The sequence below is a fragment of the Siphateles boraxobius genome, unplaced genomic scaffold (assembly GCF_051911475.1).
Source record: "Siphateles boraxobius isolate OS27281-9 unplaced genomic scaffold, OSU_SipBor_1 8, whole genome shotgun sequence".
Lineage (NCBI taxonomy): Eukaryota > Metazoa > Chordata > Actinopteri > Cypriniformes > Leuciscidae > Siphateles > Siphateles boraxobius.
In genome coordinates, this window is record NW_027509208.1 from 15,844,162 (window position 1) to 15,853,006 (window position 8,845).

The 8,845-nt window shown below is 34.9% G+C and overlaps 1 long non-coding RNA gene across 1 annotated transcript; it reads left to right on the forward strand.

Annotated features, from left to right (window-relative positions):
• The first annotated feature begins 1,359 nt into the window (after window positions 1-1,359).
• LOC143729654 (uncharacterized) lies at window positions 1,360-4,477 on the forward strand. Its single transcript, XR_013200037.1, has 3 exons — window positions 1,360-1,494; window positions 2,058-2,099; window positions 4,419-4,477. It is a non-coding gene; the product is annotated as an uncharacterized LOC143729654 (long non-coding RNA).
• Window positions 4,478-8,845: the final 4,368 nt, after the last annotated feature.

The following is an 8,845-nucleotide window of genomic DNA, read 5'->3' on the forward strand; positions in this document are numbered from 1 at the left end:
GTATTGGCTTTGATGGTGACAGTTAGTTTGATCGTTTGAAGTTGGTGTTTTGGTCACCGCCCCTGCATTCCTGAGCAGCAGCATGTATAAATGGGTCAGCCGTGAACGTGATAAGAACAAATGGTGGAAGTTTATCTGTTCTGTAAAAGAATATAAAATAAAACCTCACACAAAAAGTGTTAAATAAATGTAGAACTGTTCACTGAACCAAGCATTTCAGTTTAAATAAAATGGTGAACGTTTATCTGTTATGTAAAAGAATATAAAATAAAACCTCACACAAAAAAAATTTGAATAAAATGTAGAACTATTCACAGAACCAAGCATTTCAGTTTAAATAAAATGGTGAAAGTTTATCGGATCTTAAAAAGAACATAAAATAAAACCTCACACAAAAAGTTTAAATAAAATGAAGTAACAAAAATATTGCAAAGAATCCAATGTATGAATGATATCACACTGCCTCAAAAACATAGCGAGCGCGCGTCTATGTATGTGTGTGTGTGTGTGTGTGTCAAAGCAGAAATTCACCTCCCTCCGCATTGCTGAGGACGTTGGATGTTTATCACACACAGAAGTTGAAAAAGCATTATGTTCATTTAAATGAAATGATTATAAAATTTACATTTAGTCATTCACAAATATTTGACACTGACTCAAGTTGAAAAACCATGCTGTTCAATTAAAAGTATATAAATTAAACAAAAATAAAATCATCTTACTGTTTCACCATGCTTGAAAAAAAACCACAAGTGTTTCCCCTGAAGTATTTTCTCTCAGCCTGTGGCTGGCCTGGTATCTGTTTTTGTGACACGTTCCTGAGCCCATTGAAAAGCATTGTGTTCCTTTAAAAGTGTATAAATTAAAATATATCATATATAAAATAAATAGTTTACTAATTGTTGTTCATTTAAAATCTTACTAAATTACTGAAGTTGAAAATCATGCCGTTCATTAAAAAATCTTACTAAATTACTGAAGTTGAAAAGCATTCTGTTCATTTAAAATAAATATTTTACAAATTTACTGTACCAATTATGTTAGATTTAGATAAAAATAAAATCATCTTACATTTTCACCAGGGTTGAAGAAAAAAAAAATCACACAGGTAGTGCCTGCCAGCATGGACAGTGTGCATGACAAATAAGTGATATCATCGCTGTTTTCGTACCACTGGTAATAAATTACTTTTAATTCATAATACTTATTTTCAGGAGTGACAGTTATCAGTGAAATATGGCGCTCGTGTAATCAAAAGGTCTGCCTACCCCCTGGGAATGTGAATTGGCCTTGAACCTAAACAGTTCCATTCATAGAGTACTGAAAGAATATAGTGGACACACAGCTCCGCCGTTTTCCCATAGTTTTCCACAGGCTCTTACTGTAAAAGGCTATAAAATAGCCAAGACACATGGACGTGTGCCACACCCCATGTCTGGACCAAAAACTTTTGCACCCTCTCTTCTATGACCACCTCATCAAAAATGCAAAACAGTGAGTACTTTCTCTATAATTAATTTATGCTACGGTGCTGTTTATCTGTATTATGCAATGATGTTTAATTTGAAAAATTGTTTATACATAAGGAAAAGACGGTATAATTCATTAGTGTTTTAAATAGCCCAGGCTACGTTTTTGTTTTATCCACATTATGCTATTAGTATTTTTATACTATCTGCAGCATCGTTTATTTAAGCTGCAGGGTTTCCATAAAGGACCTTAAAATAAATGTTTTGGATTTATTCAGTTTTAAAATCTTATTTAGAGATTATTTTAGTCAGACATGCTTATATGTGCATAGGCCTATTTTATTCCTCTTCAGTTACTTACTTTTAAATTTTTGATAGGTTACTTTTTAATTCTTCTTTTACTCTGTCTTTGATTTTAACTTTTAGCCATTTGCATGATAAATTGTTTATAACGTTAGCTATATGAATGACACTGTCACAATGTGATAAGCAAAACATATAAAAGTCAAGTCAAAGCTATTTATATAGGCTAGCGCTTTTCATTGCCATTTAAAATAACATGGTCTTTCCTTCTCTCTCTCTCTCTAGAGACAGCAAACACTGCAGGACAATCAGGCATCCAAGTAACATGTTAGTCTGGTTTATATTTTAATTTTAATGAGAAAACATTATAGAGTGCAACAGGCGTTTTCTGGAAGTAAAAACATTTACTTTCTCCATACGGAAATTAATTTTAAAGACAGACCTACTGTGAGCTAAGAGGTTGTTAAAGGGCACCTATTATGCAAAATTCACTTTTACATGCTGTTTGAACATAAATGTGTGTTGGCAGTGTGTGAGCAAAACCACCCTAGAATGATAAAAATGCACCCAGTGGTTTTTTTACAATCTCAATAATTCATATGCACTCTCTCAGAATGAGCTGTTCTAAGATTCAGCTTTTTGTGACGTAGAACATGGGAAAGGGGTTTGATTGACAGTTTGGTTGGTGGTTGGTACCTCCCTCCGTGATCTGATCCTCCATTGTTGTTTCAACGACAGCCGGACCGCTGTTCTGAAGATTTGTGCTGCCTTCTAGAAAATGCCTCCTAAGAAAAATAAGTGTTTTGTGGTGGGCTGTAATACTTCGCATAGTTGTTTGCACTTGCTTCCGACATCAGAGCCACTCAAAACGCAGTGGGTGGATTTTATTTATGAAGGAAATGCGCCTATTACACTCCCGAAGTACGTTTATGTTTGCTCAAATCATTTTGAGAGTGACTGTTTTTTGAACGACGGTCAATTCAAAGCAGGTCTTGCTACAAAATTAATCCTCAAGGGTGGATCGTTGCTTAGTGTTCGCGATCCAACGACAATTCCTGAAGAAGTAAGTGTATTTTATGATTCATGAGGTAACGTTAATAGTCATCGACAACAAATGTTGTTGTCGTCGTCGTCGTATGATTTATGTAATTTAAACCTTTTAAATAACCACACGTTTTCATATGTTTTTTAAGTTATTGTTATTATCGGTACTTGTGTTTGTGTTTTCAAACATTTGCGTCAACATTATCACAGTTTGTGTGTGTCTGTGTGTGTGTTGCACAGCGATGACAACGCAATGAGTTCATAAATGTATCAAATAACCATTCCGAGACATCCTGGTACATTCTCGATCGTGTTTCTTCAGCCGGAGTGTCTTCGTCATCTGGGTCGGACTCTGGTTCAAACATACGGCCAAATGCCATACACAATTGCGGGTCTATCACTCTCGGCCATTATGGTTCTACCGACTGTTAATTGCCATAGTTATGCAAGTTACGCCCACATCCAGCGGCAGGGTGGGGCTTAGCAGCTCATTTGCATTTAAGGTCGTCTGCCTCAAAACAGCTTGTTTCAAAATAGGCCCCAAAAATGACACATTCAAATGGTTATAATAAATTAACTGGGGGGTATTTTGTGCTGAAACTACACAAATACATTCTGGGGACACCCAAGACCAATATTACATCTTGTAAAAAGGGCCATAATAGGTGCCCTTTAATACATGGTATTTGGTTCTGATAAAGCCTTCAGCTTATTTTTTTGTAAATAATCGTGCTTCACAGTTGAACTCCTGGTGAAAACTACATTACCCATGAGCCATGATGCTGTAGTGAAAATTATGTCAAACATTGTTTTAAAAAAAAAAGCAACACAATCCAAAATAGCTCTGCCCACTCCCATGAAGCACTGCGAATGACATAATCTCCCTACCCTCTCAAAATACTGAAATGTTTGTATAAGCTATTTATGCATATTTATATATAAATATATATTTGTTAAAAATCACTATGGGAAATAAGAAGGAAAAAGGGGGGGAGGCACTGTTGCACTCTATGTATAATTAACAATTGACAGATGAACTGACAGATATTTTATGTAAACAGGCAAAATCTCTACATCTGATGATGGCCATGTGTTTTCGCCGATCATAACTGGTTTAACTCTTGGCTCCTTTGAGATCAATATGACTTCTGCCAAACCAAATGTGCAGGCATATTGTAAGTGTAATACACGAGAAACTATTAATACACGAGAAACTATTAAAACAGTTTTCGCCTATGTAATGTATAAAAGTATTCTTATTTAATCAGTCGTAGTTAACTATTTGGGACCAATTTTAAGGAAGGTTACATTCTGGTCTAACAGTGTCATGTACAAATTTGCACTACAGAATTGTTTTGTGTTTTTGGTACTATTGGATCGAGTTTTGTAGAATTTATTTTATGTGCTGTCACGCTCCTGTATTATTCAGACTCAGAATTGTAACTATTACTATAGCCTTTATCAGCCATTTATTTTACTGGAGACTTATCAACCTTATTTATTTACTGCAGATTTTATCAAAGGCACGAATTAACTCAATTCATGGCAGCAATAATAAAAAAAAAATTGACAGATGAATTGACAGATATTTTATGTAAACAGGCAAAATCTCTGCATCTGATGATGGCCATGTGTTTTCGCCGATCATAACTGGTTCAAGCTCCTTTGATATCAATATGACTTCTGCCAAATCAAATATGCCGGCAAATTGTAAGTGTAATACACGAGAAACTATTAAAACAGTTTTCGCCTATGTAATGTATAAAATTAATCTTAATTAAGCAGTCGTAGTTAACTATTTGGGGTCAATTTTAAGGAAGGTCGCATTCTGGTCTAACATTGGCATGTGCACATTTGCAATGCAGAATTTTTTTATGTTTTTGGTACTATTGGATCGAGTTTTGTAGAATAAGCCAAGATTAATTTATTTTATGCGGTGTCATGCTCCTGGATTATTCAGACTCAGAATTGTAACTATTACTACAGCCTTCATCAGCTCTTTATTTTACTGCAGACTTATCAAACTTATTTATTTACCGCAGATTTGATAAAAGCAAAATACTGCCCAAACGGGGATACTGGGAAAGAAGAGAAACAGGATAATACAAGGTTAGATTCAATCTTTATATTCTTTTCCATTTTGTCTTCATTTTCCTTTTTCCTGTTATTGTTTTAATTTTTATATTCTCAGATCATCAAGGGTTTCTGAAAGCAAACACCAGTCAGTTGGTTGAAAAAGTGAAGAACATTGATCCAATAATTGACAATCTTGATTGCTCAATGAATCAGTTACAAATGTGCGAGCGAATTCAACATGAAGACGAGGGAACCGCTGGACTATGTGAATTGTGAAAGCATTGCCAACGACCTGGTCAACGCTTTGTTCAAGCATGAAGAATCTCTCATGAAGAAACTGCAATAACAACTGTTGTTGCCTAGTGTTTGGCATTATGTACTTAAACAGTTTTTTAATAAATAAAATGTTTTTAATAATTGATTGGTGATGGAGTTTTAATTTTTGTATTTAGAACCAAGTATATTGTACAAGTAAGAAGAAACCAAACAGGCCATATAATGATATATTGCACATAATAAACAATGGCAAAGTTTGTATTCCTTAAAAAACAGGAGATGTTTGAGAACCCTAATATTGGTGTAATCTCTACGAGGTCTCAACCACAAACGCAAAACTTTGTGGTGGGTGATACGGGCATAGCTTTACTAAAGGAAAATATTATGGAAGTAATTTTCAAACTATATTTTATTTATTTATATTATGGTTTTCATGTTGATTTAAAGTTTTTGTTATTAACTAATACCTTTATTTTTTACATCCAGCACAAAATTTTGTTCAAAAATCGTTCTCTGACCCCAAGTAATCAGATAATGGTGTGTTCACAATCTACAATTAGATATTATCCTGCTTAGTATGTGTGTAAATAGTTGTGCTAAAATGTTTGGATGTATTTTTACACGCCAACATATTATGTCACACCGTAGTGATGCAAAGTTCCACACTCTTGTAAAGACTATGGTCTAACTTTAAAACATAATCTTTATACATGAATTCAAAAGACCAAATCACTAAGAAAACAGGGCATGAAAAGCACCGTTTATAATAAATACGCCAAGTATTAACGCAAAATGTAAGTGTATGCTGTTTCACACTTAAACTATTACAACAGAATCACATCTGACTATGCAGATAAAATTGCACAAAAGTAAATTCTAGTGATCAACTTGCTAAAGAGTAAATACAACATGTTCCATTTAAAGCAAATACGAAAAGCCACTTGTGATCAGTTTTGTAATTGACATTTTATGTAGTCAATTAGGCCGTTTACATCTTGCTTCTTTTTGTTTTTGTACAGTTTGCAAAAACTATAGTCTCCGAGCGTGGTCAAACATATAGGAATTTATGAAAAACAGATATTTCTACATGAGATATTTCTTTTAGAACATCTTTCAGCTATGTCTACGAAACATTAATACTTTGACACAAGAGTTTTAGGTCTGATCCAGAAAACAGACGGTAACCAGTAAGTTATGAAAACATGTGATAAGCAGTTTTGGCCTCATCATCAAAATGTTTTAACATAGCGCAAGTTTCAATTGTTTGATAAATTATCTAACGATTATACCTAACTATCAACAGTTATATGTGAAACAAGCTCAGTCACATTAGAGTTGGATTCTTGTTTATATTGTACATTGTTATTGAACCGCATGTTTAACAGTGCTACTGTTCTTAAATTGTTTACCGCGGTTTCATTTTTAACAACACTATCGCAACACTTATCGTATTGCCGGGTGTGATTGTAATGTTTTGTATGGTGTCTTCTTTACACTTTCACCCCATGGATATCTGTTTCCTACAGTTAGCTGTAGTGAACTCTAGGTCTTCTCTTTGTTCATATACGACAGTATGCACATGATTTAATAAAATGATGGTTTAAACCACATTATTTTATTATACCATTTTTAAATAGCGCTTAAATGTATATTTTATACTTTAACCCTTTATGCAAATATAGAATAGGCCTACCGCACAAGGATCTCTGAAATATTTTTTTTCGTGTAAAACATCTATGTAGATCTATCTATGTTTTTTAAAAATACAAAGAAATCTTTCTACCAGCGACCCTCAAAATCTGGGCTTACAACAAAACACAGTGCATCCGTGTACGATGATTGATCAGAAAATTACTTTTGTCGCTTTGTTTGAAGAAACACTTTAATCAGCTGGTGCTTGATAACTATTAAAATTACTAAACAGCCCTCAATTCGGTAATGATGCGATATTGATATCACGTTTTAATTTCAACTCAATGCGCTAAAGGTCTATCACTGAACTTTAACGTCTTAATATTTGGTAAAAGTTAACTTAAAGCCTTACTTTCTAAACGCTTTTTAAGGAACTTGTTGCGAAGATTCATCCATCCATCCATATGTAAAAAAAAAAAAATATATATATATATATATATATATATATATTTTGGTGTAATTAATAGAATTCTCTCTGGCAGTATATGCATAACTTCTCGATGACTTTACTTCTGATTCAATGAGGCTTTAATCCTACGTAGCGGTTTACGACGTCGTGACGATGACACCCCTATACAACTCTTTCTACGGGGCGGGCTGAGCACTATCAGTTGTCCTGATAAACTCTACACAGAGCCCAGCCTCAGTTATCGCACACAACCCCTGGCTCTAGCTCTAATAGTCTCGGACTGCTGTGCTACTGCAACATCTCATTGATCAAAAGTCGAAGGAATTGATCAAAAGTTCCTGTTTGTCTGAGCCTGCCACAAACTCCACTTTTTTCGACTCACACTTCTAACCCAAAAACTTTGTTAACGCACAAGGCCTGTACGATTGTGCTGCAAGGACTCGCTCAAGAGATTTCTGGAACTAACATAATCTTTCACCATCGAATAGGGGACCGAAGAATCTGAAAACTTCAGAAATGGCGAAGCAAAAGCTGATGGAGAGCGACTCCCTGTCGAGTTCTGGCGATGCGGGGCACAAGTATCATCCGGCGTGTGAGTGCGCCACGGGGAATGGCTGTCGTTTAAGAGATACGGTAGACTCTATGTTTAAAGATCATTTTAGAGGCCCGATGGTTAGCTTGATGCACAGGATCATCGAGGCTGCGTTTGATGAGAATAACGATTGTGCGAGGGATACCAAACGTGTGAAAAATCTCAAAAAAGAAATGGATGTCATAAGAGGCTTGGTTGGATCCTGGACAGATGTTACGCCCATGTTTTTAAACGACAAAGAACCGATCGGCGTAATCCTCAGAAAAGTTCTGGATGTGATGCTTGAATCTCGTGAGGAATTCGAAGTCGACAAACTACTCTGTATGTGTACATTTGTAACAGATCTCTGTGTGTCACTGTTGTCAAAAAATGCCAAAACAGATGTTGGCAAAATAGTTGACGGCCTCGTCAACTATACCCTAGACAAAGACCTGGTAGCGTGCAGAGACTTTCTATTCTGGTTGGATCATAAATAAATGGAGTTATTGTCTACTTTATGTATATGTAATGCCGGTCTATCGTAATTTTGTAAAGAAAAATACTGTTGAAATAAAAGATTGTACTACTTAACTCATTCTTTGCGGCCGTGTCGGAGCTTTGGAGTTTCACAATTTTATAATAAAAATGGTATTATAAGTCTTGATTCTTGCGCATTAATAATTTAATGAATAAATACTAGATGAGAATATTTAAGAGATGAAATATTTCAGAGATCCTTGTGCGGGAGGCCTATTCTATATTTGCATAAAGGGTTAAAGTATAAAATATACATTTAAGCGCTATTTAAAAATGGAATAATAAAGTTATGTGGTTTAAACCATCATTTTATTAAATCATGTGCAGACTGTCGTATATGAACAAAGAGAAGACCTAGAGTTCACTACAGCTAACTGTAGGAAACAGATATCCATGGGGTGAAAGTGTAAAGAAGACACCATACAAAACATTACAATCACACCCGGCAATACGATAAGTGTTGCGATA